Source organism: Cygnus olor, chromosome 3 (assembly GCF_009769625.2).
Source record: "Cygnus olor isolate bCygOlo1 chromosome 3, bCygOlo1.pri.v2, whole genome shotgun sequence".
Taxonomy (NCBI): Eukaryota; Metazoa; Chordata; class Aves; order Anseriformes; family Anatidae; genus Cygnus; species Cygnus olor.
This window is the reverse complement of record NC_049171.1, coordinates 47,044,396-47,072,107: the sequence shown is the minus strand read 5'-3', so window position 1 is coordinate 47,072,107 and position 27,712 is coordinate 47,044,396. Positions and strand designations below refer to the sequence as shown.

General features: G+C 41.1%; 1 long non-coding RNA gene across 1 annotated transcript; it reads left to right on the top strand.

The window, feature by feature from the left end:
- Window positions 1–283: 283 nt before the first annotated feature.
- On the top strand, window positions 284–27,712 carry LOC121068356. Its single transcript, XR_005818824.1, has 2 exons — window positions 284–364; window positions 27,100–27,712. It is a non-coding gene; the product is annotated as an uncharacterized LOC121068356 (long non-coding RNA).

Here is a 27,712-nt window from a genome sequence, read left to right as displayed (position 1 = left end):
GTGTAATTTTTCTACTATACCCCAGATTAAAATATGAATGGATGACACGGTTGTGGAAGAAGGTAGTACCAGAAGCAGTTCGCTGTGATCCAAGTACACCTGAGCTGCATGTTATATAGTCTCTGGTTGTAGCCAGTCATAGTTTTGGGATACCACAGTGCAGTGGGGTCTCCTGGTGGGATATATCACGGCAACTTACCAGTAGTCTCTAGAGACAGCACTGACCAAATAGAAATATTTTCTGATGTGCCCTTAGGGATGAACTCTGGTGCCACGACTGCTCGACCCCAAGGTCCCTAGCTCTGAAATTTGCTCCCATTGGGAATCCACCCTGGCTTCTGCAGGACAAGGTTCCTGGCAGTAGGTGAGAAATGTTTATTTTATTTTATTTATTTATTTTTTGAATTGGTTGATTGACTCTTCTATGGAGGAAAGGAGAAATTTTGGTATGTTGATGCTATTTCTCATGGGCAACTTTAGACAAGATGGGGCTTTTAGAACTCCTAGATGGCCAGCTTTCCATTATAGCTGTAAACCAGTTAAGGTTACTTTACCACCCAGCTCCACTCACCCTTGTGCCCTTTCCAACCACCAGTATAGATGGGAAGGATGCATTAGTAATGCAGGTACCCACTGTTATGCCATGTTTTCTCTTTATATGCAAGTTTCTGTGAAAGAATATTTTTTAAACATACAGCATTCTTACTGGAATCATGTTTCTCATGATCTGATGTGTACTATTTTACCAAAATGTCGTTATTTGGCTATAACAAGAGAGAACAATGTAAAGCCAAGAAAGCGGTACATATGCTGCAGAACTGTTGAGAAACGCTGAGTGGGTGGGGGAAGGAAATGACTTCAGAGACTGAAGGGATGAAGAGAGGAAATGACTTAATTCCCTACGTTACCGTGCAATGTCTCAGCATCCAATCACGGGGAATGAGGCAGGTAAACAGGAAGAGAGAAGAAGAAGTAGGTCATTCCCCAGAACAGGGTGAAAGGAGCACCGTAAGTGCTGCCCGGGGTGGCTTCAGGAGCCATCCTGAGCAGTGAGAGCAAGAAAGGATGCTTGCAGCCTACCTGAGGTCAGTGGTGGCAGCTAACTGGTCTTCCTACCAAGCTGTCTAAGGGACTGGAACAGCTGTGGAGACTTCTTACTGTTAAGTTTAGTCTTAATGATGTGATTTGATTTTAATTTTTGTGACTTTATTCCATTATTACAGGAGCATATGCCTCAAGTAAACCCATTATTCCAGGTTGAAGTCTTCCGCTAAAGATGACTCTAAATAAGCTAACAAGCAAAACGTTTCCTTCCTACAGGTGTAGTATCTGTAAAACCAGAATTATGGGCTCTCTTGGGTGCCGGGTGCCCAGTGCCCAGTGCATCTCAAGGAGTCCCAGCAGGTCATTCATAGGAGCAAACTGAGCGTGACCTGGACGGTTGTCTGCCAGGGAGGCCACCAGCACAGTGAGGCCCGCATCCAGAATGGGACAGCTGCATGCATACTGCCCATCAGCACTTGTCTCTGGCCCTGTTGAAGTTCCAGCTGTGCCCAGGGGCTGTTTCGCATGAGCCAACACCATAGAAGAGGCCATTTAGCAGAGGTTCAATTCCCAGTGCTTGGGAACATTTCCAACTTTATTTGCTAGTACAGATGGAGCTAAAGGGCTCCCGCACTAAGCTGCATGGCGTGGTTTAGAGGGTTAAAAATGGGTCTGTGTGCATGTAATCTCTTCCAATACCTAACATCATCTAGGGAAGTTTCTTTGGCAGACAGTAGTACAGTGGATTAGAGCCTGAACCACAAGACTCTCCAGGGAATAGGTAGCACATTTGCAAGGCTCTCTTCTGACCTAGCCCAGCTAGTGGCAAAGATCTCCAGTGCTGATAGAGAAGCCATTGTGCCTCCCCTGACTGCTCTGCTCACCCTCTCGGTGACTTTTGCCTGAACCAGCAGTCAGGAAGTAGCAATCTCTGACTTTGATTCTGCGCCAGCTTCTGCAGACTTGTCCCGTCCTGGTAATGCAAAGTGTCCCTAGCGCTGCTGCAGCCTCTCTTGTAAAGCACGGATTTTTCATTTTATTTTATTTTTTGACATTCTGAGCCTTCCCTCATTTCCTCTGGGGAATTTTACAACAGCTGGATCAGCTGAATAACTTGGCTCAAAGATGCTCCGTTTTGTACTGATTTCTGTGATTACAATGATAAAAGCTATGGTATCAGGCAGTGTTTCACTAAGGTCCAGAGAGCCATATAAAAGAACAGTTCTTTGGGGGCTTCCAGTGCAATATATAATGTTGAGGACTGTGGATCAGATCTGTTCTGGCTGCTTTACACTATTCCACAGACAGTCCAGGTTAATGACTGTTTTGTATCACCAAGACAATGCAGAGCATCCCAGGCATACCGGTGAATTTGGCCTGTTGAATGTATCGTATTTCTTGATACCTGGGGGAGATCATTGTTCTTCAGACCGGAACGCTCTTTGTGATCTTGAATCCTTTTTGATTGCAAACATAGGAGTCGGTACAGGAAAAGCATCCTTAAGCCAAGTTATCCCACTCATCCAGCTGTTAAAAAATCCCCAGAGGAAATGAGGGAAAACCCAGACTTCAGGAAAGCCTGAAGCTTTGTATTAGGGATGTATTAATAATTGATTTACTGTCCCCTCTTGACCGGTTCCATGTTAACTTTCATTTGTTTTCTGACCCTAAGGCTATAATGCTCCTAGGCCTAAGCAGTAGGGCTTATGTGGCTCAGGTATGGATAAGCTTCTGATCTTTGGAGAAGGGACCTTATCCTGACTGAACCACTCAGCTTTTTGATATTCAGGTATCTCTGATCAACACCTTCTCAGAAGAAAATGATTTGGGAGGTGCATGAAGCAACTTGCTTTGGTATTCTGAGAGATCAACTTTAAAATGCGAATTGCATCAGATAAGCTGTGAAGAAAAGAATGAATGTCCTTCTCCAAATCAACTGAATGAGTAATTTGCTGCAGTCACCTGGCACTTTCTCTTTGCGTCCACATGCTGGGGAACAAAAACCCTGTTTAAACCACTTTATTGTTTAAGGAGGATGTTTTACAAGGAAAACCGAGAACACACTGAGTCATATTAAACCCTTGACAATAGATTTCTGGATGCGCATTAGTTAAGTATGCTCCTGGATCTTGTATTTGAGCAGTCATGCTTTTGATTGTGTTTGCTTGATCTCATTCCTGTATGCTGTATAATGAGGAGGAAGCTGTAATGACTGGCTCCAGTTAAGCAATATTTCTTTGGAAAAGCCTGAGCATTTCCTACTCCAGGCTTGGGTCTTGGTGATGTGTATAGCTCACAGCAGCAAAGGTGTGATGGCTATGGCATGCAGCTGCTAGGAGAGGGAGGGCATGATGGTGCAGGGACTCAGAAAGAAGTCTGGCAAGAGCCAGACCTGCTTTATTAACATGCTGGGTTTGCTAACTGTCAGATGTTTTAGGAACATGGGATGCAAATTATAGTGTAAATAGCAATATGCTCCCTTTAAAGAGTTATTGCTAGCAAGTCTCTCACTTCCTCCCACTGTTACTCGATGGGGTGAATACCCAACCTCTCCACTTTACTGGTGACAAATGCCATTACCCCTTCTCACTGCATGTCCTGGATGCTCTCACTAGCCTCGGTGAATACCTCATCCATCAGCTGTAGAGTCTGGTCAAAGGATCTACCCAGCCACATAATTTCAATGACGTACTCTTGTTCAGAAGATTTGCAAGGCCATGTGCTCTTCCTTGGTGACAGCAGAGGGATAAGACCTCTCCAGCATCCTTCCTTTTTCCAGGCTCACAGCCCTGAATACATCCCAGAGCTTCCTTTCTGGGATATATGAGCTGATTCTTCCTGAATAGCCTACTCAGAACAAAAACACATTTGGAAAAAGGATTCAGGATGCTACAGTCCAATACAGGACACTTTGGGAACAGCAGCTTAGGCCACAAGGCAATTCTCTGTTGTAAATCTGTAAAAACATAAACATAAACCAACTATGAGAAAAATTATGCCCTGCACAGGAAACTAAAAGAGCGTTTAGCCCATCTGGGGAGAAAGATTAAGTTTGTCTGATGCTTTGGTGTCATCATGATGACTGCCAAGGCAATAATTATGTCATTAGTGCCGTGGCTCTCTTGCATTAATTTCCTATGCAGAAGCATACTGCATTGAGTGTACACATTATGTTGGTTTTAGTTTGTGTCCTGTTGCAATCAATTTTTATGGACTTTTGGAGTGCTTCCCTCAAACCACTGAAAAAAAATAATTGAGTAGTTTACCAAAATAAGTTGGTAGTGATGATTTCACTACACTTCATGTTTTAACAGTTGTCAAATGTAATTATTAAATGAAAAAACTTGTTGATGCTGATCGCTCTGGACATCTGCTCCACTCTGGCTCACAAGCATATGGAAAAAGTAAGACATTTCTAAAAAAAAATAGGTTTAAGGAAGTGGATTATGTAAATATCACTCACTGGAAAAAAATAAAAATAAAAATCTTTCTCCCTTGATTGTCCAGCTGAATCAAAAACAGGCTTACTCACACAGCAGTAGTTGGCCTCTATCATTGTCCAAGGGAACCTTGCATGTTCCACCAGAGCCCCTGTGGTTTCTCCCAGGTTCCCCGCCAGTTGCAATAAACTCTCCTTGCGGAGCAAGCACAGTAACTTAGGTGGAACTTAGGCTGTCTGAATGTAGCCCTAAGGCTACCAGCAAAAGGCTGTGTTACTTTGATCTCCACATCCAGAAGAATTAATTGTGAGCAGCTTCACTGAAGTAGGCAGCACGGTTCACCATGGAGAGATACTCTGGAATATGTCCTGAACTCTGGTCTGAGCCTCCTGAGCACAGAAGGGTTGTGCTCCTCTAACTGGGAGCAGATTTGCCGTTTTGCTTTGAAAAAATCAACAACAGAAGCAATAAACAAATGGAGCCATTATCTTTAAAATGAAGGAAGCATTTCCAGTTGGCTGATTTTCCCTTATAAAACTATTTACGGTACACATTTTTTGTATATGGATAAGAATATTAACATACAAATAAATCAGTTCTCTGAAGAATAGTGGAAAAAATAAAGTTTGCTGACCGTGTCCTTAGTAGCTGTTTTCTTCTGTTTCAAGTGGGAAGGATGACACGATATCAGATGGAGAGTGGTGGGGAAAGTGAACACTAAAGAAATTAAGTAATCTTAATATATAGCTCTCGAGCAATATGAAATCTGTATACCACAGTCATCTGTAGAGTTCACAGGCCCCTAAGAATCTCAATCCTATTTTCAGCTATTTGAGGGCTCAGACGTGGTTATGGACTACCTGAGGCAGTAAAACTGCCATGGCTTGAGGTTTTGTTTTGTCTTTGCCATAGCCCCCTGGATCTGGACCTGCAAGTGCTGCTGTCATTTCCAGGAGGGACCTGACCCAAAGACATAGCTACTGTCAGCTATATTCAAACCACTTCTTCAAATCTGTAGTTCTCTCCACTAAATAGGTTTCTAGAGAATGATGGGAAGAGAGTGAAACCCTCTCTGTCAGCTTTACTACTGAGAAGATGGATGGACTGAGTAATGTCATGGTGCCTGTGCCACCTGCAGCTCTCCATGTGTCAGAATGTGTCAGGTCACACGTTCCTTGGCAGCCCTCTGTGGCTTTTAATTTTGTTTCATTGCTTTAATATACCTAATTTCAGCCTTTCTTCTTAGCAGTAGTACTAGTTGCTTCTGTGTCATCCTCAAGCATCTGACAATCTTGAAGTTGAGGAAAGAAAAAAACAAGCATTTCTTGCTCTATTTTACAGTCTTAGGTTAGCCACATTCTTTCTAGGTGCAACTTTACTTGTTGGTCCAATATGACTGAACTGTACTTTACATAGCTGGTTTAGCTATCCTCTTTAATCCTGTACATGGAGAGGAATGTTAACATACAAATAAGAACTCTCCTTAACCTACCACAAATTCCCTTCAGTGTTTGCTAGGGAAAACAAATCAAAGCTCTTCTTTTCATGTCTTGCTGCCTCCAGGTGTCTGCAGTTCCTTCATCATTTTCATCTGTTGTATCCATTTAGTTTCTAGCTTGTCCTGCAAATGACATTTTTTTTGAGTTGACGAGGCTTGGAATTCATACTTTTTGCTTGGATGTGTATCTGGACATGTTCTCTGGACGTGTGTCTGATTTACAGTATCTTTTACAGCATCACAGTACAGCTGAGGTTTGAAGGGACCTCTAGAGATGGTCTAGTCCAACCTTCTTGCTCAGGGCAGTGTCTACAAAAGCAGATTGCTCAGGACTGTGAATATCTTCAAGAATGGAGACTCCAAAACCTCTCTAGGCAACCTGTTCCAATGTCAGACCAGTCTTGTCGTAAAAAATGTTTTTCCTTATTCTTATATGGGATTTCCTGTACTTGAATTCATGCCCATTGCCTCTTGTCCTGTCATTGGATACTACAGAGTTTAGCTCTGTCTTCTTTACACCCTCCCTTCAGGTATTTATACACATTGATCAGATCCCCCTGAGCCTCCTCTTCTCCAGGCTGAAGAACCCCAGCTCTCTCAGCCTCCCTTGTATAGAAGATGCTCCAGTTATTCTTGTGGCCAAGGAACTCACCGCACTTGCTCCACATCTTTTTGGAAAGGATAACTGCAGGACTGGATCCAGCACTCAGGAAACATCCTTACTTTCAGATTATCTAAACACTTTGCTTGAACAGATGGGTACTTTTTCGTAGGTAAATCTAAATACTGGACTTGGCATACTTAAATATTAGCAAAGAATCCTTAGTGGAAAGCACCACCAATGGATGAACTAAACATCAAACAAAAAAAACCCTTTGCACAGGTATTTCAAAGTGACCATATAGACCATGTACTGTTTTACTCTCCTTATTATGCAGATATAGCAACCATGAAACCACTACAGAGAGTGCAAGTGCTTTTACATAAAAGATCTAAGCACTAGATCCAAGACCCAGGTCACAAATAACTGAAGGTTTGGAGCTACACACCTGGTTCCCATGTGAGTCAGTTCCAGCCTTTTCCTTAGTAAGTGATATTAGTAGTAAAGTACCATCCCGTGTAGTGTGTGAAGGGTTGTCGAAGAAGGACTGAAAAATCAAGGATCTGCTCTGTGAGGACATTAACTGTTAGGGCAATGATTAAGAGGAGAAGCAGATGGCAGATGGCTGAAAGGAGAAGAGCAGTTAAGGAGCTAAGTGAATTCCCAGAGAAGGAGCCTTCTTCAGAGTGCTCTGAGCTATAGACTCGTACAGGTAAAGCTGGAAGAAAGATTCCTACCGGAATATTGTCCTGCCAGACATAGGGATAAAATCTACCAGTTCCCCCAGCCGATATCATGACCTTTATAATAAAGCACATTTTCACAGAGCAGAGGACTCTTCATGCAAGCATCCCAAGATTCAGCTGCTCGGCCCGCAGTATCTTAAAATGAATTTCCCAAATCCCAGCATCTGCCTGGAGTTTGTTTGTTAGTAAATGGGGACATAGTCAATAGCCTATGTTCCCTTCCCAGGCCCTATGGATCCTGTACATAACCCTTCACTGCTGTCACCCAAATATTCACATGACTGAATTTTATTGCCTGAAGCATTTGTTGAATGGTGTTTTTGTCGTTGGTGGTAGTGGTTTTGTTTTGTTTTGTTTTATTTTCATGGCATTACTTTGCTTTAGCAAGAAAATGTAGTGCATGTCAGATACTTCCCTCATCCAGCACATCCTATGGAGCCTTACTAGAAGCTGCTCCCTCTTCAACTTTATAGGAAAAGGAGATGTTACAATATTCTGTTTGTTCATTGTGCCAAATGTGCTTGAAAAACTTCATCACTCTGAGTAAGTGCCAAATGTGGTAATGAACTACATCACCCCTTAGAGATCACACACATGGGGTTCTGCAGCAACAAGTCCCTCTGAGCAGTTCTCTTGCAGACTAATGATAAAAGTTTCACGAGGGAAAACATCACGTACTAATGTTGACACTCACTAGTGACTAAAGCATAAATGACATGCAGCGCAGTTGCCTTGATATCCTGTATTCTGACCAGATTTAGCTCATCTTCCTGCATAATTTCCTTTGTCTTGTTTGTAGTTCTTTTTCTCCTTAATTGCTGCTCTAGCCTGTCTTTATAAATTGCATTCCCGCATGTTTACTTGTCAGGGGCACACAGTCACCATGTGACAGGACGTGTGTGCTCTAAACTGACAACGTGTGTGGATCAAAGCCAGCAAGGCAAAGAAAAAGCTTCATAAACAATGCTGTAAATAACATCTGGGCTGTCCAAATATGGAAGAACATGGTAGTTTTCCCTCTTTGTTGTTATTTTGTTTTGTCGTGGACATCTCCCTATAGACACAAACAAGTCTGAAGTCAGTAATTATGGTACAGATTATTTTAAGCTAATTCTCATCACCAAATGCGTATAACAACATGCTGCAGACAGAAAAACCAGACAAGGTGAAGTGAAACTTCAGGAAATGAATGAATCAGTGTTGGAGAACAAAGCCAGAAAAAAGAAACCAAGCCAATTAAGAGAACCACACAGAAAATGATTAAAAGAAAGTCAGTTTAAATGTCCTTATCTCATCCTGCTACATAAGATATTGACATACAATTTTTCCAACTTATTTGAATATCAGAAATTGGAATACAAACAAAGGAGAAATGTCCAAATCCACAGAAGAGTGGAGTTCAGACAAAATCAGTCTTGGGCCTGAAGTTGTTCCTACTTTTGTTTTGTTGTCTGAATCAAAGTTGGAATGGATGCTGCTTTGCTAGGATTACTTGCTGTGGGTGTTTAACCAAAGCTGTTGCTGTTGCTTTGGCAGGCTGCATAAAGAGGTGGATGAGCAATCCATTTGTCCACAGCCTTAAGGTTATCAGCCACCAGCTTTTGTCTGGACTCAGGGGAAAGACGTGTGCTCTGTAAATTAAACTCCTCCAGTGGGCTGTGAGCCTGTAGTAATACAACAAAATGGGAATTATAATTCCTTTTTTAGCTTTTTCTATTGGACCCTTTCCCTTTCCTTGTACAGAGTCAAGCTCTACAGAGCCTTCTTTTGGTTGGAACCTCATAAAGGTAATGTTAAAGCCAAATAACTTCTGAATGGGTGAATTTGTTTGAATGCCTGGATCTACAAATTCAAGAAGGCTTTACTCTGTTAAGATTTTTGAGTGTCAAAACAAGCTAGATGGTATTGAAATATTCTTGGCTTTTCGGTATTCTCCCCTCAGAGAGATAAATGGATGCCTCTTCATGTGTTGTTAAGACCAAGATAATAACCTTATAACAACTTAAGGTGGTGAGAAAACCTAGAGGCTTTTCCTCAACCTTCATGGTTTTATACAAATGGGAATCATGATTAATCCTCTTTGTGTGTGCCTATAAGATCTCAGGTATATCCAGAGCAACCTACTCTTTTAGGACCTGATTAACCTATCATTAAGTCTTCCTGGTGATTTAAACAGAGTTGTGCTGGGTTCAGAGAGACCTGACAAAACTTCATGGTATCCAAGAGAATTCAAGTCGCTCATGGCTTCAGTTCATTGCATAGATGCAGAAAGAAATTCCAGTAGTCACACAGCAGGTAACATTTTTTATACCAAAATCTCTCCACTTCAGGCTGGCAACAAGCTGCAGACAAGAGCCCCACTCATGCAGCTAAAAGCTCTGCATAACTCTAGGGGCCCATCCCAGGCTCATCATAGAATAGAAGCTTGTAGTGATAAAAGTGATAAAAAGAAGTGATAAAAAGAAGGTTAAAATTACTGGTTGTCGTACTTGATCCAAATCTCACTATACTCCAACAGAGAATGGTTTTAGGCTAGGTCTCAATGAATCCCCTTATCTACTAAGAATCCAGTAAATGAATATCAGTCAACAAAGATGATCAAGCACTGTAATTTTGTGAATTTCTGATGCTTTGTGTTGGTGATTTTTATTCAGTTAGTGCATGTGTTCGTAAATAAATTTCTAGTCTTTAAAAACAGCTTGCCTCTTTTTCAGCAAACTATCAACACATTTTTCAGGGTGCCAATATGTATACAAGTATGGATCTTAAACCGCATGGTCAATCTGTCCGAGACTCCTTGAGCAGCATTTCTAATACTGTCAAGACAAAAGTATGTACCACTTAGGATATGTTTGGGCTTATAAAGTAACGCACTTGTACTATCCCCCTAAAGCTGCAAGCAAGCAGATTTAAAATTTATTTTGCTATAGTACAGATGCTGACCCTCGTAAAGCATGGTTATATTAAAACCAGGCATAAGGGAGTAAGGACATTTTAGAAGTGCAAAGTCTGCATGAGGACAACCCACTGTGCTCTTCATGGATAGCTAAAGGTGTTAGAAGACTGTGTAAGAAGGTTATCTGTCTGTTCATAAAATCAGATGGCTGTAGCTTGACAACTCTTTCCAGAACATTTGATGTTACTCGATATGGACCAGAATTACTATTCTTTGTATCATGTATCATTCATCTGGAAACATCTGGGTAGAACAAATATTTTATTACCAAAATGACTCTATAATCTGGACTGCTGTGTCATGACACCTACATACAGAAATATTGAATTTATACCCTAAAGCCGGCAGCATCTCTTGAGGTTTCCCCAATGTGTAGTGAATGTTTCGCTTTCTTCCTTGGTCTGGTCAAAGTAAATCAGCTCTCAAGTAAACAGCAATTTACATGAGTCTTCAAAGAGAAGCAGCATTAGGGTGAAATTCAGTGCAGCAACTTTTAAGAACTGCAAACCAGAACATAAAAGCCAAGGATGAGATGATGTTCCCAACATTTGAATTCCCATGGTGCTTTCCCAACCATGAGCTGTTCTAGATCAGTGCTTCCTCAGGCACTGCCGGGCTGCTCTGTGCCCCCAACCCCACCCCCAGATGCCTCTACCAAGAGTATGAACTTGGTCTGCTGCAGATACTAAAGCAAGAGATGAAGCCCACAGGAGGCAACCTCAGGGATGTCTTTCAAAAGCCTACACAAAGAATCATTTTCGAGGGGCGACTTTGGCATTGCAGCTCTTCAGCATGACTCAGTCTGGTGTGGGCAAATTAGATGATGGGTAAGGGACTGGGCAGAGAGAACTCAGTCTTGGGATTTGGAATTCAGACACCAAATTTGCAATTTCTCACTCAGTTTAGCTTATCTGCCCTGTGGTATATTCAGAAAATCTTTTGCCAAGAGATGAGATTTCAAGAAGCATTGCAGGGAGATGGCTAGGTTTGGGCAGTGGGGAATCATCAGATGCAAAGGGCTCATCACAAAGCTTTCTTCATGTCAGTGGCATAATTTTAATAAGGAGACCTTGCATTCTTCCTCCAGCTTCTAGCTGATGATGGGGAAGATATGGTACTTCAAGAGGAAGGAACAGTGTTTGAAACTCATTGACCAAACTCACCTTAAACATTAACATAAAAATAATTATTTTGGGCATCACATAAAAAGAAATGTTATATTCAGAGTATTTTATTATTATTTTTTAACTGAAGAGCGGTAAATTTCCAGTGTTGATAGAGAAACACTGATGATGGAAAATGATAAAATCTTTTTCTTGCAAGCCTTTTTTTTAAAAACAAATTTGTTAAGAGCAGTCTGATTTAGCACATGCCTTAGCCAGAACAACATTTTTGCGCATTTTCTTTCATTCTTCAGCCCAGTTGACACATCTCTGGAAACGTATAATGAAGACAAAATCTATCAGACCAGCGTAACTCAGAAGTTTGGTGAAGATTGCTCACCAGTTGTAACTGAAGCTCTCTCTAAATGCCACAGAAAGCTGGTATCGTTGTTTTGCATTTCTGTAACTTCAGTAATCCAGAAGTTGCAGAGTGTCTAATGGCTTTAATCAGCTACATTCCCCAAACGTGAAGGATTGTATCACATGTGCTTGAAATGTAACCATGTTTAGAAGGAAATAGGACTGTGTAAAAATGGGCAGAAGGAGAAAGCATACAGAAATATTCTAGCTAGGGTAAAATAAAGCCACTGTACTTCACTGAAGGGTTACCTGCAGATAATGAAGACAAAACAGGAGGGTAGCATCCCAAATGTTACACCTAGAATATCTATCTTATTTAGTAACTCCATGGATGCTTCTCTACATGAGAAAAGAGATGACTTTCCTTAAAGATTAAAATGAGAAGAAAAACTAGAAAGAGGAAATGAAAACAAAGCAAGCAAACAAACAAACAAAAAACAACAAAAGAAACAACACCTAAGAGGTTTAGTTTTCAGTAATAAACCAGAAAACTGTGTAACAAAATATTTCCTCACAAAAAGAGGCTTTTAAAATTATGTGCTTGATAATCTTGCTGTTTCAGTTTCCCTTTTGGAGTAAAGCCAATAGGAAGCTTGTGGCAGGATAGCTATTCCCTTGAAATATTAATTTCCTTAAATCTGTAGATTTAGCTTACAAGTTTGACTATTAGACAAAGGTGTCATCGATCATTATCTGTGTGCAGGAGACCACAATGTCTGCAAAGCTCCTTAGATTTGTTGCTAACCTTTGATATCAGTGGTTTGAAGATTTATTGATCTGCCTATGCTACAAGTAGAGAAGTTCGTTGGTGTTAAGCAGCTTAGTTCCTGTTTTCTCTAAGGAAATGACCAGAAAGCTGCAGTCTCGTTGCAGGGACAGGGTACTTCAGGCAGCTGTTTCTTAGCTTTCTTACACAGCATGTGCAGAAGATCACTGCAAGAACAAATGAGTAGGGGATAAAGTTTCTAAAGTAGTCATTTTGCTGATAACCTCCAATTAAGTTTTTCCACATATTTTATCTGGTGATAGGGCAGGTAGAAAGCAGGTTGCTTGGTTGAGAATTATTTACACTCAGTCTTTAGTAGTAAGGGAAGACCTTTATGTCCAGAAGTGAATGCCCCACTTCCATTTCCCCTCCAAGATCAGAATGGGCTCCCCAGTCTTGACAGTGAGGGGCTTTCTGTCCTGGTCAAGGTGCAGCTGCCTGACCTTGCCACAGTCGCCTGTCCCCTGGGGCAGGATTAGGGCCAGGAGCACTCGGTGTACCTGCACAGAGCCCCCTGCCACCAAGGTTTGCACAGGATAGGGCGATTTTACCAGGTGGGAATCTACCTCAGAAGCACACTGCACTGGGTCTCAGGGATTGGTGTTGATCCCCAGCATGTGGCCAGGTGGAGTCAAAGTGTTGCTTTTTATCCATAAACCTCTAAATGTATGGGGATGCAGTTACCCAAGAACACAGGTAGCCAGGATCTGTTTGCTGGTGATGGACTTGTACAACACAGTCAGATTAACACCAGTTCTCTGAGAGCTTTAATGATCAGTGGTTACTTTCTGTCACCTCAATGCACAAGCAGCAGTATTCCCCATGTAATGTAACCATCACTTATTTTTTTTTTTTCTGAAAGCCTGTAGAAGGATATTTATTATAATAAGGAGTGTTTTCTTTAAAAAGCACGTATGCTCGTGCTCGCTCTCTCCTCACTGTAGAGATGCTGTTGTAGACTTTCCCCATCCTCATCCTGCCTGGTTTCCTGTTACATGTTTAAAGAAACAGAATATATATCCTCATAAAAATAATACTAAGTCACTGGTTCAGAAGAAAGATTGTCACCATTTGAGTTTGCAGGAATATTTCCTTCTGCATCAAGAGGCCTGACTAAGACACGTCTGACTTGCGATTCAATGTAATCAAAGCAGATGTAGTTTTGACTTTAGGATGTTAAAAATAAGCCATTGATAACCGGATAACTGTGTATTTTAAAACAATTATTTCCTTGGATACAGAGACAGTGTGTGCGCTTCCAACATCTGCACTTTTTCTTACTCATGAGTACATGAAAACAGGAAAATAGCATGAAAGACCTGAGGTGGAATTTTTGTTATATCACAATTCTGCCAATGAACTTCCACTGGAAAGAAATTGACAGTTTTAATTGTGTTTTTCAAGCATGTAATATACAATTCATTATTGTCTCCTGCATCCTATGATTGTGAGATACTCTTTATTACTCATTGTTACATCAGGCGACATTTCTATCCTGCATACATCTGGTTTTGTGGAAAAACACATCGCACATGCTTTGTGGCATCTCTTCACAGTTGAGTTTCCTTTCCTTGCTTTTTAGAGGGTACTTACTATTTGCTTGGAACTTGATATTTTTGAAGTAAGTCTTTACTTGCAAGTGATGACATTGGAGATGAATAACACAAAAAGAATTGGTTCAGCAGTATAATTTTAAAGTCAATCAAGAAACTCGTAGTAATTAATAGATACTTCATTTTAATCTCTTGCAACAGATGCATGTGCTTCTCTTAGCAGTTAACTGCTTTCAGACCTTAATTTGACACCATATGGGTGTCAGATTTCTGGTCTCAACAACTGCTTAATTAATTGATGTCTTTATCTTTGAATGGGTTGTGTCGGCTCAGATCTAAAACATAAACATGCTATGAAATTGTAAATAGTGAGAGCTTTCCTTAGAGACTAATGCAGCATAACACCAAAAATGGGATATGTTTATGATTGAGTTCACTTGGATATCATGTTGCCAGAAGTGTGAGAAAGAGAGATGAGCCAGAAACCTAAGAAAGTCCTGGGAAGTACATATGCGAATTATTGCTGGTCCCCAAAATCATGAATCAGTCTCCCATATAAAAATAACTAAATAAAAGCAAAACCCAGAGATGGTCCTGAGAGTGGTATGCTTTAGAAATAGAGAAACAGAAACTTCAGGCTTTATTTTTTTATTTTTATTTTTTTCTCTTGTCCGTTATAACAAATGGAGCTTAAATAGAAGGCATGGCATTTAAGGAAATTCACAATACCTGTGAGTTGACATTATGGCTCATTAGATTCTCCAAGATTATTTCCATAGCTGTCACAGTCCACAGCAGTTCTGTTCACCTCATCTCCAAAGGATACAGTAGAGGTGGAAAAGATACAGACAAAATGTTGATAAAGACGATGAGGGTTAGAGAATCAACAGGAACAACAAAATACAATTATTCAGCTTGTAAAAGACATGACTAATACAGCAAATCTGCTATACTGAATTATATAGGGAAGGTGAATGGGCACCAGTTATTCACTATTTCTTACTGTGCAAGAGGGAATGCTAAATGAAATTATGAGACATAGTGTTTGAGAAAAAAAAAAAAAAGTAATTTTTTCACCCAAAGCATAATTAACTCATTGTCACAGGATGTCGTGGAAGCCAAGAGATATAAATGGATTCAAAATAAGAATACAGAATTTTACAAAGAATAGGCCCATTGATGAACATCAAAAACAATGGCCCAGATGCAACCTCTGGCTCAAAAATTCTCTGAACTGCTGATTGCTGGCAGTTACATGGTTTGCCCAAGGAAGTTTCTCCTCAGTTTGCCTGTTTTCTTCTCTTCTTTGCTTAGCCACCTTCAGCTGGCTGAGGTTAAAAAAAGGCTACTGAGCTACATGGATTTTGTTGGTCCCATCATGGTCTTTCCCTTAAAAAAATGTTTTAAGAAGTTGAGTTTTGCAAAGGTTCCACATATCTCACCTCTGTCAGTTGTGTCCTACTTTCACTGTTATCATGAAAGGACAGAGGAAAGCTTAAGGGTCTGGGCTGGGAAGAGGAATCTTGCAGGGAAAAGGACTGTCATTTTACATAAATTCTGCATGAATTTAGAAAATATGAATACCATCAAGAGAAACAGAAGAACTATGTCTTGGACTCACTTCAGGAGTTGTTGCAAATGCTCTCAAAAATGTTGCATTTCAAAAACAATTCTTCATTAAAGAAAAAATAAAAATAAAAGATTACGCTATTTCTTGTAGCTCTAACAGAAAAGGAATTCCCTGTCTGTGTGGGGAACACAGAGATTTCTGAGATTTCTTCTGGGTCAGTCATGTTTCCTATACTGTAGTCTGAGGATAGTAAAAAGTAACTTGTGCTTTCGAGTATGATTTTCATTACAAATTGAAGGGCTTTTCTGGATTCAGTTCTTGGCTAACCCCTACCAAAAAATTTCAAGCAAATATTCAGCATCACTTTCCCTCAGACCCTGCCCACGACTGTCCAGCTCCACTCGCCTACTGTACCGCCATCCTGTGGACCCACAGGCTGCACAGCAGCCATAGTTATCTAATTGCAAATATCATCCTGAATTAGTAGTCACATCCTGCTGACCATAAACTTAATCCTGTTGTTCGGCAATAGCTCATTCCCGCAGAGGATGGAGATCACTGGAAGCCACCTACACCATTTGTTTGGCTGCCACTGTTTCTCCACCGGATGGAATTCATGAGCTTCCAGAGACATCCTGTTGCCAAAGGATGAGCCTTGCCTGAGGCAAGTAGTCCACTGTCGTGCTAGTGTGTGACACTGGTGGGAGGACTTACAATATTCTCAGTGTACCCTGAAGCTCAGGTCAGGAGTAAGAGGGCTACAGCAGAACAGTGCAGAGATCACCAGCTTGTGGCCTTGGGCAGAGGAAAGGGGCTGCGGCATGATGCATCTGTAGTTTTCAGCTGCTCTTTTCCTGGAGATAGGATGTGGAGGCATGCAAAAAAACAAAAACAAAAACTTTTTTTTTTTTTTGTGAAACTAAGTAACTCAAATGCAATTTGTCATTTAAGTTGTCGCTAGAAGTCTGGGTGGTCCAAGGGGGTGCATTAAGTCACCTCTTCAGGCTCCTTCATGTGATCTCCCCTGCAAGTTACTGCATGATCTCTCATATGAGATACTGATTTAGGAATCTTGGCTTAATTTTATGTTCAAATAATCAGGTTATTCTTGCCACTTAAGCAGTAATATGAAAAATGAAAATTTATTTGGGGTTGCAAGAAAAGGAAAAAGTAACATCCAAATTAACAATTAACATCAAGTACTGAGTTATCCCAAATGATGCATGACTAACATTTGGTGAAGTCCGCATTCTTCAGGTTTGTGGTTTCATCTGTATTAGCTATCAGTAATGCAAAAAAAAAGCAGAAGTGTTTACTTAAAGCAAAACTTTCTTACTGACACTTGTCAGTGAGAACTCTAACTGTCACAAGCCATGAATCATAATTATTTGAAAGCACTAGAAATACACTCGTGCCTTCCTCTATGATTTCTCCTGCAAGAATGCTTCCTTTATGGTTCTCATAAAGTTAAATGGCAGTAAATGGTCAGATGTCAACTACTGGCTGTTGTCATGCAAGCTGTAACTGGAAATCTAAAAATGTACCACCAAAACCTAATAGTGAAACTGCGGGCTCAGACAACTGATGAAGCAGAAAGGGTAGGTGTGGGTTTCTAGAGAAGGCTGCTTGCTGACATTAATCCATTTCCTGCTCACCTTACTCACACAAGTAGCCCTACTGAGATCAGCTAAGTCAGTCAAGTAAGCAAAACAGCTTTTGACCTCTTGCTTCTCTGCAGAGATTTCCTAAAGTGAAAGAAGCTGGCTAGTGATTTCATGTGTAAAACTGTTCTCTAATACCCCTTATTGTAGCTTACTCCCCTTTTCCAAAGTTAGCCCTTTCTCTTTCATGTAGCTTTACCCCATCTCTCTCTCTTTCAGCCCTCCATCTGGTGAGTAACAGTGGAACAGTGTTTTCTGGTCCATATAACCCCGTATCAGACGATGTTCTAAAAATGGGTGCTTATACACAGTGTAAGTAATTAAATACAAAACAAATACTTGAAGACAAAAAACAGAATTCAGAGCAAACAAAGCAGACATTAAAGGTGAAAAATAGAATTCAGAGCAACCAAAGCAGACATATACTCCAATGACTGCACAGGAAACATCAGTACACAGCACTAGCAAACACAGATGACTGATCGCGTTTGGCCTGTTGGTTGGACTTGTTCCAAATATCCAGCCACACACATTCAGCTCAGTATCTCCGTATGGGATCTTGAAAAGGTGCTGCAGGAATTGCAAAATTGGTGTCCAGTCTGATGCAATTTCTTCTAATCATTTTCCCACAGCCATATATTGCAACTGATGTTTCCTGAGTCCCACGATCATGTCTCTTCTCCCCCTTTTATCTCCATCTTTCTCCCCCTTGCTTCCTTTTCCTATTCGACTAACTCTTCTGCACCTCCATCCTATCATCCTGTTCTCCCAGACGCGTATTCAGCATTGGTACACTGATCTCAGCAGAGTGATGTCAGCTAAAATCCTGGCTGACAACACTTGTTTGAAATGCAGAAAGTCAGTCTTGCACCCCTGCCTCTCCTTGCTTTGAACGCTTTGCCTCGGCACTGAATCCCTGTACCTCCTTCAGCCCCTCCCCACCACCTCATCCAGTTGAAACGTGAACTCTCTGGCCAGAGCTCTCTGGCCACAACAGTTAGGGCAATACTGAGGTGACATCCTAAGAAGAGTAACTGTGCTGCTGTAGCACTGCTACTGGAAACAACACCGCAGGCTGCTGTTCTGCCATGGCAGAGGAGCTGCATCAAGGATTTAAAACCCTCTCTGGTACTCAGCAAGGTGCCCAAGCCCTAGGCATTTCTGCTGGTCTTCCCAGAATTGTAGGAAGTCCTTACCAGCGCTTTTACACATGCGCATCAAACACTGATTGCAGGCTGGCTTTCTTGTCATGTAAAGAAAACAATGGCTTCGGTCCAAGCTGCAGTGTTTTTCTTTCTGTGGGATGATCAAAGGGCTATAAACAAAGGCTCACAGAAGGTCTCCAAAACAAGTTTCTGCAGTGATTGCACTGAGGTTGCAGACAATGGGTAACGTACAGTAAAGTTAGTGAAAGTGAAAAATGACTGGTAGGGAAAATGACATTTTCAGAGGCTCAGCAAGACCAGTCAGATGATGAAGAGGTGATTTAGTTGTGCACAGGCCCCCTCCACTTTCTGATTAACTCAGTGGCAGGGTTTTGTTGGGATTTTTTCTCTCATTTGCCTTGTGACACTGCTGTTCCAGTATACAGCCTCAGAGAGATCACACTCTCTCCCCTCTGAATCATTGCAGAAAGAACGGTGGATCCAAGTGTGTTGGAAAAGCCTGCGGCATTGTTTTGCTGTCATGCAAACCTGGCCACATTATCATGATTATCATAGACTGACATCTTTCATTGCCTTTTCTGTTTTCCAAGACAAAAGAGCCAGCTGAGACTGGAACAAAGGAGAATACAGGGAAAAGGAGAGAATATGTCAAGCAAGAATAGTTTGGAAAGGGCCAAAAGTGGAAAAGGAAGTCTAATTCTAGCCTCATCCAGGGGAAAAAAGTTTTTTGAGAAATGTAAACAAATCAGGAAATCCTGGCACTTACTCCAGTTCCGATTTGGCGAAACACACCAGCCCTTTCCCTGTGTGTGAGCTGCTGTTTGTGAATGAAATCCAGATTAGGTTATTCATTGAGCCCTGCCAGTCCCACAGTTTCCAGGTTTCCTTTTGCCTATGGCATAACTTAAACCTTAAAATAATAATAATAAAAAAAACATATGCATGTTATTAACTCTCCATATTCAAATGGAAATACAATGCTATCATAAATCTCTTTTTTTTTTTTTTCTAATGTAAATTCCTTTCTCCAGCATGAAGCTGCAGGAAAGCCATTGTATCTGCACAATCTAAACTTGAAAGGGAATTTTTGTTAAACTAGTTATGATAGGGGAAACATGTTTTTCACTGAGTTGAAAGATTAAAGTTGGTCATAAAAAGGGGTGGAGGGGCTGGGAGAGGATTATTGGTTGCTCAACTAATGATTAGATACAGGACTTCAAGGACAAATTAAGGAGCACAAAAAGAAAGATCTCTGAAGATAAGTGAAACCAGTTCCAATAATATCAAATAAAAGATGCCTTGTTTATCATGGATTTTAATCTCCCCCTGTTCTATTCTACCCCTATTAGTCTAATTAGACAATAAGAGTGTAAACCCCAAAAGAGACAACCAATCTTTTGTAGACCTTGAAGTCTACCCAGCATATCTGTCTTCCAACTTGGCATTCTTCTGCCTGTCTCCCAGTTTGGGTAATTTCCCTCTCTCTTGTGATTCCAGCTTAAATGGCTTCTTTGTAACATTTTTCTTCTAATTCTGTTTTTGAATCCTTACAGAAATACAACACTAGTTGCCAAAATTCCCTTTTTCCTGATTGAAAACCTTTTCTGGCTCTTTAACACAGTCTTTTTTTTTTTCTTTCTTTCCTTTTTTTTTGGGGGGGGGGGAGGCGGGAGAGATGTAGCAGGGTTTTAATACTTCTAGTCTTAGTTAAGACGTGGTTTATCTGTAGTTCAAGAGCAGTTTGGGGCTAAAATGAAGGATATGCCAGAACCTGTAAAAATTAAAGTTCCTGGGGGAGGTAGAATTCCTTGGGTAGCTCTAAATGGGTACAGCAAAAAAGTGTACCTTGTCCAGGGAGAAATAAGAGAAAGTTTCAGAAATACCAACTGGTAGCAATGACAAGCTCTCTTTATAAGTCTTTCTGTGCAGTGGATTGTAAGGAATCAAGGAAAAGCTCCCAATCTGTTCTGACTGACTTGTACCTTACTGGTGGGTCTGGCTAAGCACTGAGGAAACCAGGAGCAATTTCAGCCCTGCTCCGAGGTGGGCACACATGTAATGATACACGTGAGCTGCTGCCTCTGTGCTTTGCACACTTTCAGTCAAATCCCTGTGAAACTAAAACATCCGGAAAGCTGCTTTAATTGCTGAGGAGCTGGAGCTGTTCTCATTTCCAGCACGAGCTTTGCTTGCATATTTACTCTGTGTTTGTGTGTGTGGCATGCATACTGTCTGATAGAGAGAGGAAAGACAGAAAAGGCAGTACTTGCACAGTCATCTTGACTGCATAAAAATGGTTGCATCTTTTACCTGCTGATATCTGTGAGCCATCCTGAGCCAAAAATCACAGTTTTCATTTTGCTGTGATATTACCACAGCACCAGGAGTTTCTTTTACCTGTGGAAGTTGGATCTTAGTGTGATTATATTGTGGTAAAACTGAAATGACATTTTCTTGTCTTTCCATAAGGAAGATTTCTTTTTTAGTAGTAGGTTTGAGAAGGTCCATTTTAAAAAGTGACATGGCCTAAAACATAGTTCTTTCAAGTTTTTCAGATTTTACCTTTCTGGCAGTTTTCTTTCGCAAAAACTCACATTTTCTTAACACAAACACTTCTGTGAACAGCACTTCCAGAAACTGGGAAATATTGCCAACAACCCAAATTTCCCTACATTAAAAAAAAAAAAAAAAAAAAAAAAAAAAAAAAAAAAAAAACCTGTAAAGCAGTTGGCATTTTTGCCTTCTCCATTGTTTTAAAACCTGTTGTGTTTCTTCATTTAAAGAATGACTGCAACCCATGGCATAGCACAAACAAGGGCTATGCCTGCTGTGTTGGACACGGTCCTCCAGCCTGCAAAAAAATGGTCTTTTCCATATGTTTTATCACCCCCCTGGACCCAGCAGAGGCTGCAAATCAATGTTTGCTCTTTTCTTCCTCTCTGAAGCGGCTGCTTTGGGGAAAGGGGAGGCGGGAAGGGGCAGGGGAACAAGGGCCTAGGCCAGGGAGGTCTCACTGCACCCTGCTGAGGCCTGGCTTCCCGGCCCAGCTCCTGCCTCCCAGCCATGCAATCCACAGGGGCTATCAGACAGAGAAAAGAAAGCTTATTATTATTTTTGAGGGCCTTTCTTGTAGGATTGCTACTACCTTTCGGTATTGGTGGGATCCTGACTCTTTTCACATCAATAGCGGGCTTCCCACTGCCTGCAGAGGCAGTAGCAGTGAGACAACTATCCTGAACACGGTACTGTAGCCACATTTCCCTGTCCAAAAGAGACACTCAGAGAACCTATAAAAATGGATATAAAATGTACATTAATATGACGGGCTTTGGTTTAACTTCACTGCTGTCAGGGCTATAAAAACCATCAACTTTTTTCTTTAATGCCAGGGCATGGTTAACGACAAATAAAATCCTGTGGAGAGAAATGAAGTTACAGACCCATCTCTGACTCCCTTCTGTTGCTCTGAAAAAAAAATAAAATAAAATAAAAATCCAGCAGATGTGTATGAGCACTCACAGGAGTGCTCACAAAAGCTGTAGATGGTACATCTCTGTTCCCCTGTCAGGGGAAAACTGCAGCAGCGCTATTAATTTCAGGCTGTTTCTGTAGCCTGCACAGTGCTGTATTCTCCAGTGCCGAAAAGAAGGGAAACAGGTGCTCCATCTCCTCAGCATCTGGTTTGGATGACCACAATACTCCAAACACCTGCACTTTGCAGTCCCGCCAAGTCTTGTCTGCTATTGTATTAGGCAGGACTGGCTGCCTATAGCAATAAAAGACGTTGTTTATCAGTTGTACCAGAGGAACGTGGGCTGTGAGGAGGGGATAGAACAAACAAACCTGAAAAGAATCAAATATGAAAGAAAATCTGTTGTGTAGCTTGAACGATTTGACCATGAAAGGCCATTTCTTGCAGAGACTGGAAAGTGGAGACAAGCCTTGTGGCAGGTTTTCCTGTCTGAACAGAGTTGGCACCTCTGCTAAGAGGTTGTTATTTTTTAGTATCAGGTGTCAGGTTTTAGGACTTGAAGAGGAGCTGTAGTTTCATATTTTAATACGAAATTGTTTTTACAGACTGTGCCGAGTTTTATCTCTGTAGCTCTGACTATAAACATGATGATTCATGTCTTACTAAGAATGGATTTAGGGCTATTTAGGATTAAAACTGAAACTTCACCCAGAACCATAGATACTGCAGCTTATTCTATTTTAGGTTTCCTCTTCAGGGCTGGCAAAGCCATCTCCCTGAATGTGAAACAACTGATACATTAATAAAACCAAGTCAGGGCTAAATATTTTAGACGATGTAATATGAGTAATTCTAGTGAAGTCAGTGGTATTACTTACATCCTTAAAACCATGCACGGATTTTAGGACCTTTTTAGATGGCAAATTATTCAGTATTAAAACAAAAGGTTGGCAAAGGGTCTACCTAGATCCTGTTCTGGATCCCAAAACAGTCTTATTTTCTGCCTTTGAGAAAGCTGCATACTCTACCTGCCTTTTAGTTTTCCTTACCTGTAAAATGGGGATGGTAATGGCTAGCTAGCTCCTACATTCGCTTTTTGGTGGAAGCATACATAGCCTTTGAGCTCCTCAAAGCAGAGGCTTTCCAGAAGCGTTAGGTACTTCCACAGTCACTTGAGATGCAGTATCTGTAAATCGCTGATATAAAAGCAAGAAGGACCGTGCTAAGGAGTAGAGGAATGGCACCGAGTCGAGCTTTCCACGAAGAAAGCGCCGCTTCCAGCCACCCGGTACGGACGAGGGTTGTTCTCTTTGCAGTGAGCCCCAACTAGTGCTGGAAGAGGAGAAGTACAGCAGGGCAGAGCCTGGGCTGAGGCTCTGCGGAGCTAAAGTAAACATCACTATCTTCAGGCAAAGTAATTCGCAATGAGGAGAAAAGCTTGCTTTGCTCCATTGAACTGAGGCTGTTCCACCGACCTTCAAAAAATCTGTGACATTGCACTTACATACCAAGGAAGATGCGTATCTTGTCTCACAGAACAGCTCAGCGTTTTGAAAAATGTTTCAGGATGGGGGGAAAGTTCATACATAGCAAGGATGGCTTCGCTGAGAAATAGCTCTCATCGAACTGGCATGAAGAGCAATTCTCTGGCAGGAAATACTTGTGTGGAGTGGTGGACATGACGATATAAACAGGTAAAGAAAATCTGACAGTGCTTATGCACAAAGTAGAGCCATTAATACCCAGCTCGAGAACATAAAGGGACACCTGCAAGACAACATATGGAGCACTGGATTTTGTTAGATAACAGCTTTTTTCTTTTTGTCTACAATGATCCATCTAACTTCCCAGTTTACTACATCTCACACATAAATGCCAGCGTTTAAGATCCACAGCTACCCATTCAGATGAATGATGGCATAAAGCTGAAATAGGCTAAAACATACCGTATAAAAATGAGAATAGATGGGAACTATCGTTATACTTGTCAAAAGGTTGATATAACACGTACATGCATCCACCACTGCATTCCATGGGTATGCTTAAAGAAAGAAGCTCATGCTTGAAGAACTTTGCTGTTGCTACACTAGTGAAATTACACCAGAAAGAAAGTACTTCCAGTTGCTTGGGGCTTTTTTTTTTTTTTTCTTTCTTTCTTTCTCTGTCTCTCTCTAAGCAGATGCATCTTCTCAGATTCACTCTGTTTTTACAGTAACCACTATGACTAATTGCATATTTGGATAAGGAATGGGGAATCTTATTTCTAGCATATGAAGCGTAAGGATTAGCCGTTGCTGAATTCAGTCCCAGTCCTGGATTAAGTCATGTTCTTGTTGGCCCTAATGTGAAAATTAAGAAATTCAGGGCTAATAAGATATATATCTAGGTATTACCTATGGAGAGAGAAAGACAGAGACACGAAGAAAGGTGGAGAAGATGTACACTTAACCCATAGGAGCTCATATATTAAGCTCAGCAGAATGCTCCTAATGATTAAGCTGTGATTGGAGGCTGGTAAATCTCTAGAATCATTTTTCAAATTCATTAAATAATGCAGTTGTGCTCAAAACAGTTGTTAAACCAACTTCTGATCACAAGGGATTGAGCACACTGACAATTACTTGTGCAGCCAGGAAAATCCAGTTCTTAGCAATGACCATTTATTCCTGGTAATGATTAAAAAGGCTCTACAAGATCATTTGAAAAGTGGTTTGTTTAAATACCATTTATTTGAAGGACATTAAGTCTCTGGAGTTCAAGGGTAGCAAGGGAGATAATGTCAAGGTAATGATATCACATCTCTATTTTATGACACCAGCTGTGCCATAGATCATACTTTGTACACGATTTAGGTGTGGAGAACAGCTATTCTATTAATCCATTTTATCCTTCACCTTCTATCGTGACAGTTCATATTAAAAAGGGAGGTTGGGAGGATAAGCAAGTTAGCACATTAGACATAAGCAGTTTTTTTGTCAAAGCTACAGTCACTGTGCCCCAAGATTTTTGCTTCAGAGTGCACATTCTTGCTACAGTGCCTTAAGTCATGCACCCTTGATTCACCATCGACTAAAAAAAAAATCTGTTTTGCTTAAAATTAATCACGTTCCGCCTGGCAATGTTTGGATGCTATTTCAATGCTCACTCTAGAGATGCTGTTTTCAGAGGTACCACGATTTATTTGTCTACTAAAAAGCATAATGGGTGGAAGCCTGGCTCCGCGGAAGTGAGTGGAGTGGCAGAGCTCCAGTTGAATGAATTGAGGCCACGATCTTTTCCCATGATGTTCCCATAAAGTGAATTAAAAAAAATAATATGTGAAAGTAAGACACAGCAGAGCTCTCCATGATCATAAATTTACACCATATCCTGCCATTCATAGACAAGCAACAGTGCTTTTGAAATCACTGAGTCAATGAGAGACTTGCCTGACAAAGAATTACAGGATTACATCCTCAAATTGTTGAAGTTTCATGTGTGTAGCCGAACTGAACTTCCTTTGAAATCAAGACAAAAACCCTTGTAAGGTTGAAAAGTGAATCTGAATTTTATATTTTTCTGAGTATGTAGTTCTTGCCTTGGGTCTCATTTTCAGAAACACAGACTTGGATGTGACCCAAAACTTTTTCAGCACCTCATCATTATTAACTCGGTGTTTCTGCATGAATGTAAATTTTCCAGTCCTCAGTGACTAGACAGGCAGACAAAGCTAAATCAGTCAGGGCATGTTTGACACATCTACAACAGCAAACAAAGAGTGGAAGAGCTTCAAAATAATGCATCAAAACACAAAGCAGTTAAATTTACCTTACCAGGGCAATATCAGAGAATCACTTAAAATGATGGCTGATAGGAAGTCTATAGGAAGTAGCACTGAAAATAAGATGTTTAAAGCAATGAGATTTACCATAAAACAGCATTTCAGTTTACCAGAAGCCATGGGAACTAAAACAGCTGCTGCGTATATGAATGATACTCATCTAAATAGATGGTTTACCATGGGTTTCCTTAACTTGCCAAGATTTTACTGTGTTTATTGTTTCTCTGTGACGGCCATATCATTTCGGACCAGAGCATCATACATAACATAACATAAACAGTGTAAAGTTTAATCTACAAATGCTCACCACCAGCTACTTATTTCTGACATACTGACTCAGATAGGCTTATGTCAGCATCTGTTTCTTTTTCACTTCCACGTCTTGCCCAGACAGTGATGTTGGTGGGCCAAGGCAAAAAGAGGTCAAGTGATTTAGACAGTCACACACTGAGTCATACCTGTTAAGGTGGGACTGCACCCTGAAATTCTCCCAGTTCCCAACATTTTGCTGCAGCCACCAGGCTTTACAGCCTGCCTCTAGGATGAAGTGTATGGCATTGAAGGTGGAATGGGAATAGCAGCTGGTGAGAAACACAGTGTCCCGGAAAGATGGCTCCTTTACAACACTCACTCTCCTTTTTGTAACTTTTGCCATTTAGATTTCCACTTGGTTGAAGCTGCCTTTATCTGAGAAGAAAGCAATGCTTTAGGTGTCCATAAGGAGACATCTCTGTGCCTGCTGTGTTTCAGCTTTGGTGAGGAGGTGATTTCTACCAGAGAAACAACGCCTGCCCCAGCCCGATCCTAGTACCTAATGGGTTGCTGATGGCTTGCCCGTGAATACATGTGATCACATATTGCCTGTCTTCAGCCAGTGAACTTTCTTCAGGGACTACATTTTAACTCTTCCAGACATGATCTTTATACTGCAGGTTCATCGCTGCTGCAGCTGCTGGAAGGAGACACCCAGCTCCCTTCCTGCCCCAGCTCCCCATTCATGCCCTGGGCCTGCCCCCTTCCTTGTGTTAGCACCAGCATTTCTGAAGCCCAATGGAAGAATGTAGTTCAGGGAACTGGATCACACGTAGTTGATCTGGCCCACTCAAAGAGCTTTATACAATTATTTTTTTCTGGGCAACTCAGCTCCTCACTCTGGTCAAACAAAAGCCTCCAGGAAGGTGGGTGGATGAGGTGGGAAGGAGTGGCTGGGGCGTACACGCAACTGAACTAAACAACATTTGTTAGAAATAGACAAGTCACAAAGGATGTGTGTGTGTCTATAGGTGTCAAAGAAACAGAGGAGAGATTACAGAAATGAGAGCCAAGTTGTGCCAGATCCAAGAAATCAATGTGGCATGAGTACACCCCTCATGAAGCATCAGAAGATTCATATGGGAGACAGAAATGGTGAATGAAAGCTCATCTTGCATGGAAAACTTCAAGCAAAACTCACACCTTAGCAGACATCAGAGAACCCAACCACAAGACGCAATTCCTCGTGGACCAGCCTCTATCAGCTCTTCTGTTCACAGACCTACTCATTTCTTTTTACTCCCAATGCTTTGATAAGATCTAGTGGTTCACTGCAGTCTAACCTCTATGCAGCAGATGAGTGAAAAGGAACCAGGTGATCAGAGTATTTTCTGTTCTTGCATAACAAAGTGCAATAATTCCTGCAGAGATGTCAGAATTGCTAATGCTACCTGTCAGGCTGCCACAGCAGCAGTTTAGGAAAGATCCTGATAGCACCTCCTGCCTTTGTTTTCACCTATTTGTAAGTATCAGATTTGCAGTGCTGGTTCTCTTGCTTAACTTTGAAAACAGAATGAGCTCTTTATGAGAGGAAATTTCGTGAAAGAAGTAAATCAGGTTGATCATGAGGATCAATCTTATGAA